Source organism: Sebastes fasciatus, chromosome 14 (assembly GCF_043250625.1).
Source record: "Sebastes fasciatus isolate fSebFas1 chromosome 14, fSebFas1.pri, whole genome shotgun sequence".
NCBI lineage: Eukaryota > Metazoa > Chordata > Actinopteri > Perciformes > Sebastidae > Sebastes > Sebastes fasciatus.
This window is the reverse complement of record NC_133808.1, coordinates 7,828,671-7,842,612: the sequence shown is the minus strand read 5'-3', so window position 1 is coordinate 7,842,612 and position 13,942 is coordinate 7,828,671. Positions and strand designations below refer to the sequence as shown.

At 41.1% G+C, this 13,942-nt stretch overlaps 1 protein-coding gene across 4 annotated transcripts in view; it reads left to right on the top strand.

Moving 5' to 3' along the window:
- Positions 1-4,410: 4,410 nt before the first annotated feature.
- The window catches only part of LOC141782281 (nck-associated protein 5-like), an 80,376-nt gene continuing 70,844 nt past the window's right edge, over positions 4,411-13,942 (top strand). For 2 of the 4 annotated variants that reach the window (XM_074658424.1, XM_074658425.1), the window contains exon 1: positions 4,411-5,141. The gene's annotated coding sequence lies outside the window, so the exon portion shown is untranslated. The remainder of the gene's footprint in view (positions 5,142-13,942) is intronic. The other 2 variants (XM_074658423.1, XM_074658422.1) reach the window with 2 other exon arrangements.

Here is a 13,942-nt window from a genome sequence, read left to right as displayed (position 1 = left end):
CTCATGTAAAAATATCTTGTCTTTGTTTGATGTCACTTTAATTACCATGAGAACTGACTGTTTGTTAAAGCTGCAGTTGTTGTCGTAAATGTCCACTAATTTCTTTAACGCATTAACGCAATCAATCTTTCGGACGTTGTAGTGGGCTCAGTTTTAAAGCTAGAGTGAAGATACTGGTATCATATGAAACTAGAAAACCTAAGGAATCCATTGGTACCAACCAACCATGTCAGACTAGAGAAGGTTAACTTGCGCTACATTTTGTTGAGGAAAAACTGTCATGGCCATTTTCAAAGGGGGTCCCTTGACCTTTGACCTCAAGATATGTGAATGTAAATGGGTTCTGTGGGTACCCACGAGTCTCCCCTTTACAGACATGCGCACTTTATGATAATCACATGCAGTTTGGGTCAAGTCATAGTCAAGTCAGCACACTGACACACTGACAACTGTTGTTGCCTGTTGGGCTGCAGTTTGCCATGTTATGATTTGAGCATATTTTTATGCTAAATGCAGTACCTGTGAGGGTTTCTGGACAATATTTGTTATTGTTTTGTGTTTTTAATTGATTTCCAATAATAAATATATACATACATTTACATAAAGCAGCATATTTGCCCACTCCCATGTTGATTAGAGTATTAAATACTTGACAAATCTCCCTTTAAGGTACATTTTGAACAGATAAAAAATGTGCGATTAATCGTGATTAAATATTTGAATAGATTGACAGCACTACTGCTAATGTTAGCCTAAACTCTAATATAGGAGCATCTTGGCTCCAACACAGTGAATGTCCTCAACAGGGACTGATTTAACCTGCAATCTCACACAATAGGGCAGTATGCTCTTTGGCTTTGGAGGTAAGCTTACTACTGAAGCTAGTTTGCCGGGGATGCTAACATTTGCAGCTTACCTTAATGTGGGCAAACACAACGTTGAACCCATTCCTCACAATTTTGCCTTTGTATTATTTTGACTTTGGAATGGAAAATAAATAAAACAGCATTCTCTAAAGACCAAACTGACTCTTACTAGCCTACAGCTCCATGCACACTGCTTCAGCATGTAGAGAAATCCAAAGCAAACTGTCAATTTAAATGTTTCCTTTGATTGTTTACAGCAGTTTATACTGGAACTATTGACCTGTTTACTTGTTCAGTGCATTTTACTTAATTTGCTCATAGATTCATGTTTCCTGACATCTGATAGCATCAATTACGATCACTAATGACTGCATTTAAAGAGATTTCATTTCATTTTTTATGAGCAATTGTGTTTAGAAATAAATCAATTAAATATGTATATCCTGGTATTATGTTCATGAGTTAAACTGGGGCAAATATTTCCACATCCTCTATGACACACCTGTCTGCTCAGTGCCTTTACTAATCCGACACATGCTGTAAAAAAGATTTGGGTTTTTATTTCAGAATTCTTTCTCAACCCAACCAAGACCAAAACCATAAATCCCAGCATATATCATCATCCTCCAGAGTGGAATTTGAATTTTCTTAACCATGCGTGTCATTTCCTGTTTGGAGCAAATGGGACACTTGTGTTTACTGATGAGTCTCTGCTGATGACTCTTTTCCCATCGTTTCCCACCGTCAGTCGTTACCATGCATGACTCTGTGGGAGAGTCACCATCTGTGTGTGTGTGAAACGGCTATTTTTATCACAAGTCATGGACCGAATCTTCTAGAAACATCCAGCGCTTTTGGCAGCATGTTAACGTTGCAAACTTACCAATTTGTGCAACCCAGTTTGGAAATGTTTACCATTTAGTTAAGCATCTTGTATATTCTATACACAGTGTAAGCCTGTGATGCACATGATTAACTATTTAATAACATGGAGGCGAATTTGGCCAGAGGACAGGTCAGGAATTAACTGGGGCGAGATGATTCCACTCATTTTCTTACATAAGGCCAGTATAATGCATTGAATAGCAGCACATTCAAGGAGGTATGGATTTTAGTCATTAATAATAACCTGGGCTATATGGATGTGGCGCACAAAAGCTGGGTCAGCTTTAAAAGCGAGAACATGCTAATTTGAAGCCATATGTGCAGGACATTAGTGATTCCAGAGCCAATAACTGCCGGTAATCTACATGCAGAGAGTGGGTGCTATAATCTGTTAAGCTTCAAGCTAACGGAGGTAGCATGATTCACAGAATCTTCCAGTCAGATTGGTATGCTTTGGCGTCAATGCTTGAATTGACTGTTGTTTCATTATGTTGTGTAATTTTTTTTGCATTTGAAGTTACGTAAAGTTGCCCACTGAGGCAGAAGCTGTGCAGTTTTCATCAGTGTGTGCGCGCTTTCTTTGGTTAAGCTCTCTTACTGCGTGAACATTCACCTCTTTGTGTGTCATCCAGTTGAGGCTCTTTAGTCACACAAGCAACGCAGCCATGCAGCTTCATTTCATGCGAGCATACACAACTCTCCCCCTCCCTCTGTCTCACACACACACACACACACACACACACACACACACACACACACACACACACACACACACACACACACACCTCCTTCCTCTCTCTTCAGCATCTAGACACACATGCATTTACTCTATGGATGACACACACACACACACACACACACACACACACACACACACATACACATACACTCAGCCTGCCAGGCTTGGGAGCATCAAGGCCTAATATAGGTCACAGCATAAACCCAGAGGTATCCTAGTCTCCACAAACACACACACTTGTATGCACATGCGTTTTTTTTTTGTTTGTTTTTAATTTGCTTGCAAAATCACGTCTTAAAGGTATAAAATCTGTTTTGACTCGGCTAATTTTCCCAGTGAAAAGCGTTTGATTTTCAGTGTGACAACAGCTCACTTCCCAGGAAAAAGAAGACTATAAATAAAACCAGTGAATTTCATATTTTCCCCAAAAAATCCCCTCCCCATCTTCATCTGCTTCCGCTCCCTCCCAAACAACCTAATGTGACTCAGTCTAATGGCTTTTATGATCGTCACAAGGCCATCATTTCCTTGATTAAGTGCACTTCTTAGCAGATCACTAAATTGATATCCATTTAAGAGACACTTCCCCACCGAAGCCTGAATCTATTTTTGTGTGTGCAATCTCCTTCGATAACGACATGGATGTCCCTGCATGCTGCTGCAGTTCATGTGCATCCTCGCTGCAGAAGCACCATAGGATCCCTTTGATATGACTTCGCCTGACAAGATGCGACCGAGTGTGTCACAGCACAGAAATAGAGGAGCTTATTTCTTTACATCAGTCTCCAGCCTGCTATAAATATTCCAAAGCTCTCTGTTCTCTCTCTTTCTCTGTTCTCCCCGTCCCTCTCCCTTCCTCCCCCCCTCTCTCTGTTTGTCCATTTTTCCCTACACACTCTCTCTGCCTCCCACATCTCTTCTTTTCCCTCTGCTCCTGTCGTATATAATGTAGAGAAATGTGTATCGTCTGTCTAGAAAGGGGCAGATAGTGTTAAGCGGGAACAAAAACACTCATGTGCTGCATATATCTGAGCCTGTTAGGTTAGTCTTTCCCCCCTCTGACAGTCCTGCAGGGCTATTTAGTAAGCTGACAGTGATTTTATCATGTCACATAAAACCACCTCCTCCTCCCCTTCCTTACTTTACTAGCCAACAGATTTCCAGCATTCAAGTGCAGCATGGCCATTGATCACAGCCTTTAAAGCCGCAGTAGGCAACAATGTTTTTGGCATCATTGGGCCAAAATTCCACAATAACCTTTCAGCATATTGTAATTCAAGTGCTCTGAGAGAGACTCCTGCACCTCCTCATGGCTCTGTTTTCAGGCTTTAGTAAATCGAATCCGTGAGGGAATACTTTGACCAATCACAGGTCATTCCAGAGAGAGCGTTCCTTTTGAGCGTTCCTATTGGCAGTGCTTCAGCTGGTGGGCGGTGCTTGGCATTTCTTCAACTGATCTCAACATGGCTGCCGGGTCACACACTTTTATCATTTTACAGCTAAACAGTACAGAAATAGTCATTACAGTAACAGAATATTGATTCATATTTGATCAGCGCTGCCTCGTGTGACCGTTTGATCGGAGTTCATAGATGGCAGCTGGACGGCAGACTCTAGATCAGCTCTTACTGCTTGTTTTCCTCTGGTCTGTGAAATCTTGCAGATGCCATTAGGAGCACTGGAGGACACCAGAGGACACAGAGGCACATGATTTTTTTTTCAGATTACCTGTCTCATGCACTATACTGTCAGGATATATAAATATATATATATTTTTTAATCATATTTGCTCCATTTCTACCCACTGCAGCTTTAATCCCATCTACGACTGCTCGGATGTTTGATTCAAAAATAGGACAAGAAAAAAAAGGGGCCGAGCTGATTTTTATCTGAACCAGTTGGATGCTCCTGTTGTGCCCAAAATGTGAGCGGCACAGTGCTCCATGCTCCCTAACCTATCAGTGTGGGAAGCAAAAGCGTGCCACCTATGAAGTCAGCAGTCCCCCAACCCCCACCCTGAACACATGTTCAACATCCTCTGGGCAGAGCACTGAGACACAGCTGAGAATTAGAGAGAGAGAGAAATAGAAAGAGAGAGAGAGAGAGAGAGAGGGCAGTGAAGTGGAAGTATGGATGAGCATCAGAGAAAGACAGAAATAGAGCGATAAAGCAGTGAATTGGGCAGAGGGAGGAGGAAAAGGAGGAGGAGGGAGGAGGAAGAGAAGTGTTTCATTGAGGCGGCGATGCTTCGTGCAGACAAGGTTATTCCCTTGTAGCAGAGAGCTCTCGTCGTGTGTGGATGTGAGGACCTCGTGGATTTGCTCCCCGTCTGAGTCTCAGAGGAATTCATCGCATCCAAAACAACTGCAGATGGAGGATGCGCCCGTGGCTGGATGCTAGGATGCTTGTTGGCCTGCTGTGACGTCTGCACTCATCCTCTCTGTGGCTACCTCCTTCTTCTTCCTTCATCATCATAAGGATGGCTCCGGCGGCACTGACCCAGATTGTGGCGTCCTGGCTCTTCTCCTCCTCTCCCGGTGGTCTGTGAATGTGATGCGCACGAGGAATGCTCCACACCTCGGCGGAGACCGCTCAGCCCCGCCGCCTCTGCTGACATCTGTCTCCGTGGATACACGCAGCCACTGGCAGGGGTAAGGAAGGATGCACCGCTCTGACAGACACGCACGCTCAAATGTCAGGCTGATGGGTTTTGTGTGGGTGTGTGTGTATGTGTGTGAGTGCTGATGTACGAATACATTAGAAATCGCCCATCCAATTTCTATTTCTCACACATGTGCCTGCCTAGCTGCTCCCTCTTGGACACATGAATGGAGGAAACATGTTTGGATTTCCTTTTCAGAGGCTTCAAACAGTACACCACAGTGATGCCATATTGTGTGCATGTACTATGCAGAATAGCTCCATGTATAATGTATGACCTAGGAGATGTCATGGGGAGCAACAAGTAACTGTGCTTCCACCCCAAAGTACCGAGGAAAGTAGGCTAGGATGGCACAGGCAAGAGAAGACCTGAATAAAACATTTATTGAAGTCCTTTTTGGTTTCTTAAAGCATTTGGCTTCATTCTGTTTGGAGAGGGGAAATGGACATGAGGAGAATGTGTTCCTTCACACTATAGAGATAGAGCAGTTTCATTCAGCTGGTTTCCATCTGAACCAGTCCAATACAACCCAGTCACTTCCTGCTCAGTCTGGTCAGTTCAGGTCATCTTAGTTCAGTTCATTGTAACTGAATCCAGCATCCTTAAAGACAAGTCAATTAGACACATCACAGATCAGCATGTGTTCTACCACTAGACAAAGTAGTTGGTCTCATTCGACCAGAGGCCTTTGACCAGAGGTCAGACAGAGGTCAATAGGTTAGCAAAGAGCATCTCATTCAGTATATACAAATACACATATCTTATGATGGGGAGCGCATGATGCTGACTTTTACTTGCAAGTCCATATATCACATGTTTTCCCCTGGGTGCTGATTTAGTAGCTTAGACAGTTGTAATTCCAGTGGGTTTCTTTAAACCTGCAGTAGGCAGAATGTTTTTGGCATCATTGGGCAAAAAATATGTAATAAACTTTTAGCATATTGTAATTCAAGTGTTCTGAGAGAAAACTAGACTTCTGCACCTCCTCATGGCTCTGTTTTCAGGTTTAAAAAAATCTAGCCTGTGACGGGAGACTTTGGCCAATCACAGGTCATTTCAGAGAGAGAGCTTTCCTATTGGCTGTTCAACGGAGACAGCTGTCAATCACTCGTGAACTCCGACCATACGGTCAAACTAGGCAGCGCTGAATAAATATGAATTAATATTCTGTTACTGTAATGCCTATTTCTCTCCTCAAATGTTTTCAGAAACATCTTGTAGTGTACTGTTTAGCTGTAAAATGAGAAAGTTTGCTCCGGCGGGTGGGCGGTGCTTGGTATTTCCTCATCTGATCTCAACATGGTGGCTGAGTCACAAGCTTTGTCATTTTACAGCTAAACAGTACACTGCAAGATGTTTCTGAAAACGTTTGAGGCGAGAAATAGGCATTACAGTTACAGAATATTGATTCATATTTGATCAGCGCTGCCTAGTTTGACCGTTTGATCGGAGTTCGCGAGTGATTGGTTGTTTTCCTCCGGTCTGTGAAATCCTGCAGATGCCATTAGGAGGACACCGGAGGACACAGAGGCACATGATTTTTTTCTGAAGTTATTCAAGGATTCAACAAGCATACTGGCAGCTTTATACATTTACCAATACTTTGAAGAGTCAGCTTACAATTTCAGAATTTTGGGACCTAAATCGTGTCATACATTGAGATTTCTTTGTCCGTTTTAATCAGTTTATTCAATACATACATAAATTTTTTTTTATAGTTTTCACTTATTCACCTGCACAGCTTTGCTGTTCTTCTAGAATGAATTTAGAAGAAGTAGAACAAGAAGAAGAAGAAGTACTTTATTAATCCCTCTTGGAGAAATTATGTTTTAGTTGGTTACTCAGAACTCACATCTGATGAAAATGGCATATGCATGCATTTGCATATGACTTAATACTTTGGTCCAAATGTCTAAATTGGTGTCAGGCCCAAATACCACCTTTAATAATCTGAGCATATCATGTTTGCCATCTTAATGATGACACCATCAATGCGTACACACATACACGTATGTCTTATTGCAGCCCTTTAAATGCCAGCAGCAACTTGAATCCAAATGTGGTCCAGATGTCTTCATTGTTGTATATATTATATTCCTTCCCTAGTCATTTCATGTCAAACATAACTCCACTTAAGAATGATATTACACAGCATTTCAAGGAGTGGTGTCCAAATCAGCTAAGAAGTTAATCATTTCGGTGGGGATTGACTTACAGTTTGATTGTGCAGGTTTAGTGTTAATGGCAGTGGTAGAAACAGCAGTGGTTCCAGTGGTCACCATTGTAATAGACTGGTTATGCAACCCAGTCGCACAGCAGTTTGTGAAATAGTCATGAAATTTAATGTATAGATTTGTGTACATAGACACGAATTTCACAATTTTTTCGTGACGGTCAGCACAAAATCAATTTGTATGTAATCCACGTAATTGTGGACGGGGAAGTATAAAGAGCGGCGAACGCTACACTGGGAGGAAGCTGGGGTGGATGGGTGGGTCAAAAACCCTGGCCTATTGCCCAGGAGACCGGTGTTTGTATCTCATGTGAAACCACAAGTCAAAGTTGATTTATTTGTCACGTAACTTCCATACTTAAGTTACGGTACTTTCGCAGTTATTTTTTACCCAAAGCGCAATCTTTTCCTAAACCTAACTAAGTATTTTTTTTGCCTAAGCCTAACCATGTCGATCTTTTCCTAAACCTAACTAAGTAATTTTATTTTGAAAAGACTAGAGCGGAAATTGACACGTTGACATGTCACGTGTTGATGGATATTCATAAGAAAACGCACAAAAAATACGTTGTTGAAAGTCATGCTGAGCATCACGAAAACAAAGGGAAATTTGTGTCTATGTACACGAATCAAATAGATTAAATTCCGTTAGACTGTGTTGGGTTATCAGACTGTTCATGGTGCTGTAGCTCAGCAGCAAACAGAACAAAAGAAAGAGTTAACAGGAGAAGAGGCTCAACAGAGAGCTGAGAAAATGTGACAGCTGTGAATTTCAGTGAACAAGGAGTGAAGTGCACAACGAGGCCTTGTCCCTCATGGCAACAAAACACCAAACAGAATCGGACCTGTCATATTATTGTAATTGCTCCACTGACATGACAGTTTGAAAAATAAGGGTTTATTAGTTCTCATAATTAGGGATGCACCGATATATAGACTATAGAACTGAATTGAATAGATCGTCCCTATTGTCACAGATACCCAATCCAGCTATTTGAGTCAGTATCGGCCCGATATCCGATCCGGTATTGGTATCGGTGCATCCCTACTCATAATCCTGCCTCTGTTACCTCACTGCCAGAGCTATAACCTCACTTATCTCCTCAACATACGATGATCCTAAGTAGCTGATTGCCTCATTTAAGGGGAGAAGACATCTGACAAGTATAATCGTAGCAACAGGGCTGACCTTACCTCGATGTAGAACAGGCCTTTAAACAGGAGTGGATGTACAGTAGCTCAGGGCAAGGGGATAACCATTGTCTGTTGCTGCATCTAATCCATGTTTGGTGCACTGAAGCATATAGTCTAATGCATTCGATTGGGAGGCTAGATGATGGCATTGTGCAGCCGCATAAAAGGGGTCAGCGGTAGCCTTAAGGTTAAAGAAAGGCCTGGACAGGGAGGGATGTTGCTGGAGTCTCCATACTGGTCAGGAAAACATGGGTGAGTAATGGGTAATGCACTCTTTCAGAAGCCATTGTACAGAAGTCCTTAGACCTGCAGTGATCAATATTTTTGAAATGAACACTAAATCAAATCAGAATTAGGATCAGCTTTAAAGGGGACATATTATGCTCATTTCCAGGTTCATACTTGTATTTTGGGTTTCTATTAGAACATGTTGACATGCTTTAATGTTTCATTGCTCTCAGAGATAGACGTAACAGCTAAGAACAAGGACAACAAAGCGGATTAAATAAAGGTAAAGAATAGACAGGACTATTCTCTACACAAGTATGTGAAAAATAGATGTAATAAAGCACCAACAACAAAAATAAAATAAAGTACAAGTCAAGTGTAAGTTGTAAATCATACAAATAGTGCAAAGAAATAAATACTGAATGGATATACATGGACTTGATGATTATGTACAATGTGCAGGATTGTTAAGTCGCGGACTCATTAGAAAACTGTCTCTTTAGCTGCTAAATGCTACACTGTGTTCACCAGCAGCTAGTCTTTAACTTTACCAGCTGGTGCTGGGTAAGGACAGTAGTGTGCTTTGCTGGCTGTGAATGGCTGATTTATTAATTTGTATAAATTCATTATTCAAAACTAGAATGGCACTCGGAGAGCGCAGACCTCCGCCATGATGCCCGAGTACGATTGCCCCCCCTCTCCGTTCAGCTTGCGCCATCATCCACTTGTATTTTTGTTTATGTTGAGTTCAGCTGTACGTAGCGGAGCAGCGTTACACACTTCATTCAAACTGGACAGAAACAAAATAAAAGTCACCTAAACCATCGTAGTTACTCTTTCCAACAATCACCACGTGTGCTTTGGTCGAAACTCAACTGTAATTTCACGAGTTTAATGTGAAAAAACACAGAATCTACAGTTGTCGGAGGTAATTATGGGTCAGTTGATGGTCCCGAAATGATGAGAGAAAAATTCAGGATGGAAAATACTGTATAATGTTGCTATTCTGTGGGATCAAAAAAGATCTTGAAGAACAGCACAAAACATAATCTACGGTTAAATCTGCTCTAAAACTATCAGTATTAGTATTGTCCTCTATCATATATCTGTTTAAGTCGAATTGGAGTTTTCAGCAGGGTGGAGCTGAGAAAGAGCTGAATCATTCCCTGAATAAATAAAAGTCAAAATTAAAAAAAAAAAAAAAACTTGTAATAAATAGCTCTTCATCAAAGATTGAACTTGTCAGATCCGTAAAGATTTGCAGCAGAACCAGATAAGAGACTGGGAACGACAGAATGGTAACAGTATTACAGTGAGTTAGAACCTTTGCAACATCAAGAACGCATAAAAAATAGCCTTGTGCTAAAAATATCTCATCCAAGGACTATTTGTGGAATGAAAGGAGAGAGGGTTGCATAAAATTTCCATGTTTACCAGATAAATTAAAACCCTCTCAAATTTTGGACTGAATTAGATGGGTATGTTAGTAACACAATGAATTAGTTAGTTCATTTATTGCGCAGTTATTTTGTTTTTCTGGACATTTCAGTATCACCAACAAGCGCTGTGGCCTGGACCAATCTATCACCTCACTGGTTGCTCATGATGTTACTCATTTCAGCTATAGCATTATTTGTAATTTAGTTTTAGTTATTTTAGCTTCTGCATACTCCAAGTTTGCAAATCTCTCTTTTATGAATTCTGAATATTCTTGGCTTTTAGACAGTGACAGGTGTTATTGCAGATATTGCAGTATATGTGTGTTGTTTTTATGCTGCACATACTTACTGCGTACATACTTGTTATTGAACCTGTCCCTTAAGCCATGCAACACCATGGCTCTAGGGATGGCAATGTCGGTCCACCACTTTGGTCCAGACTATTGGATGGATTGCCAAGACATTTTATACAGACATTCATGGTCCTCAGAGGATGAAACCAACTACTTTGACTTTTCCTCTAGCGCCACGATAAGGTTTACATTTGTAAGATAAAAATAAAGTGACAATTACTGGATGGATTTTCATAACATTTGCTACAGATATTCCAGGCCCCAGAGGATCAAATTGAATGGTTTTGGTTATCCCCTGATGACATTCACACTTATTCAGTGAAATATCTCAACATCTATGTTATGATTTGGCATCAGATTTTGTACAGACCTTAATAGTTCCCGGTCAGTGAATCTTACTGATTTTGGTGATCCCCTGACTTTTCCTCTTGCGCCAACGAAAGGTTGACTTTTTGTTTTTTATTGAAATATCTCTACAACTATTGGATGGATTGGTACACACATTCATGTTCAGGATGAATCATGGTCAATAGAGCTCAACAGCGACTGTCCACTTTTTGAATGGCACCGGTTCTGGAAGTGAATTTCCCATTAATTTACTCCATTGACGTTTCAGAAAATATAAAAAATGTTAAGCATGGACCCAAGCCAACCGGCTATGAGATGCATCGTGACCATTAATTATTTGATTTGGAGCAAAAAAAAAACAATTGGAAAAACGGAAAAAAGGCAAAGGTACAAGACTGCATGTGTACATAATTATTTTAAGAGTGAAGGAACTGTTTCACAATCTCGTAGCGCGTGGTAAGTCTTCCTTGGATGGTTACGACATTATGGCTAATAGTCAAATCCTCAATTCATAATATGAATGGGATTTTCACTACCGGAAACCTCACTGTTGAGCTCTATGAGTTGGTTTACAAACAAATAGGCTATCAGCAAAATTACATTCCCATCAGCCTTTGTGTTTGGTGCTAATTAGCCAATTTTAGCATGCTAACATGCTAAACTAAGACAGTGAACATGGTAAACATTCTGCCTGCTAAACATCAACATGCTAGCATTGTCGCTGTGAGAATGTGAGCATGATGTGAGCATTTAGGACTCCCTAAAAACTTGGATGGTCGTGTTTTCGCAGGACGTAGCAGTGCACACTTCGGCGGGCTCTGTGATAATAAACAATATGAGATCAGATCATTTGATGCATGTCAAATATGAAGGCATACAGAATATATTATTCACTCATGTTTTCCTATAATTTGTATATTTGGTCTCACACCTACGTGGAAATTGATAGTCTGCCTTGTAAGCATGGATGTATAACGAGAACTGGAGACAGCGTTGTGGGCGGACTCCCGTTCATGCCAAAATGGCTCGACTGCCGAGTGATGAATCCGACGATCTTCTGCATAAAGTACCCGGATCATCCAGCGATCCCTCGCATCACTTAGGCCCATAGAGCAGGCGCAGTAGCGTTTCCTTTAACTCCGCCTCCCAGCCCTTCCTCCAGCCTCGGTCTGGGTCTCATTCACATGAATGGATTAAGGGAAATAACTCTGGATTTGGCTATTAGTGCATTTTACAACTTTTAGGACCTAATGATTTAAATAAGGGCTATTCAAGTGTCCATACTGGGAACATAATTGATCTAAAAAAAAATATTATTAGAATTACAGACGTCTTTTCCCCAATGTAAGTCTGTGGGGAAAAGTATTTTTGGGCCCAATGGCATCATTTGATGGACACGGAAGTTGTAGCACCAGCGTTTGGCCATTACGAAAATTTGCTTCAAAGCCCGGCGCTCTTCCTGGGGGCTTTCTTGTAAGCCAGCTTGGGCTGTGCATCTATAATTTAGTCCATCTAAATATCAATATATTTCAGCACAATTTAATTGTTCATATTTTCCACTATAACGTTATGATAGTCGATTTGAGAATTTATCAGCAGTCAGGTAAAAGTCGTTCTGCAGAGAAGTCTGGAACGGTTGCTGCTCCGCCAGCAGTAATGTTGCAAGAAGCAAAAATCTCTTAAGTGTTTCTTCGTTAATCGATGATCACAAAAAACACTCATCTCAGTTTGAAGTTACAATTAGACGTGAGGTCTCCTATAGGTTTAATCTTGGGGTTAAAGGAGCAGTGTGTAGGATCTGCCAGTAGTTAGCGGTGAGGTTGCAGATTGCAACCAAATGAAGCTTCTCCCGTGCGCTAAGCGTGTAGATGAACTACGGTGGTCAACTTGAAAACGCTATCTAGAGCCAGTTGTTGTAAGAATAGCGTAAGTCATTTGGACCAGAGCCAGTGTGTAGAGTGTGTGTGTGTACGTGGAAAGTGAGTGGTGAAGAAAGAGAGAGAGAGCGACGGGAGCGAGTAACGTTATAGACTCAAGCAAGAAAAGTTAACAGTGTGTTTTTTCTGGGCTACTGTAGAAACATGGCGGTGCAACATGGCGGACTCCGCTCCCTATGTAGATACAAACGGCTCGTTCTAAGCTCACAAAAACACGACTCTTATTTTCAAGTGATTATACACTAAAGACGACATACTTATTATTAATATTATATTCCATTTCTGCCAATAGATCCCCCTAATTGTTACACACTGTTCCTTTAAGGCAAGGATTAGGTTACGGTTTTGTTAGCTTATCCAAAAAGTGACAGTTTCATATCTACACAACGTCTACATTCTCCAACTGTACTGATGGAAAACTGAGATTGTGAGGGATAAAAACTATATGTAGCAAAATAAATGTAATTCACAGAGTTTTTTGTAGTCTACTGGTGTACTCCGTGTAAATTCTCTGGATTACCAGCCTGAGTTTAATGTTTAAAAGTGTTCCCAGTTTCCTGTTAAAGCTACATTTCCTGCACTACTCATTTCCCAGTGTGAGTTGTACGGTACAGTCACTGTACCAGTCTGGCTCGCCAGTATATCAGCAGGATGTGATTTGGGGGGAGAAGTATGTATTCATAAAATACCCAGGGGGCAAAATCTCAGAGAGGTCCTGTCCTAATTTATTCCAACATCAATGCCAGAGGCTGAACCGCTGCCTTGATTACACCAATTTACCCTCCCACCCACCCAAAAGGAAGACATGTAATTACACTATTTACACTGGAGCGCTTTCCTCTCTGAAAGGTCCTCAAGTCAACACACGCCAGCTTTGTTTTTCTTCTGTGTTGGAGTCGTCGTGATTGAAGAGTACAATAAATGTCAAGCTGTTTGTCTCTGTGACACTGGTGTAGAGAAACATTAACAGTTCTCAGAGTACATTAGGATATGTAAGGGCTGCAATAAAGGCTCTAATGTGCGCACTGAATAATGTCAACTAATGGAAGGACACTGAT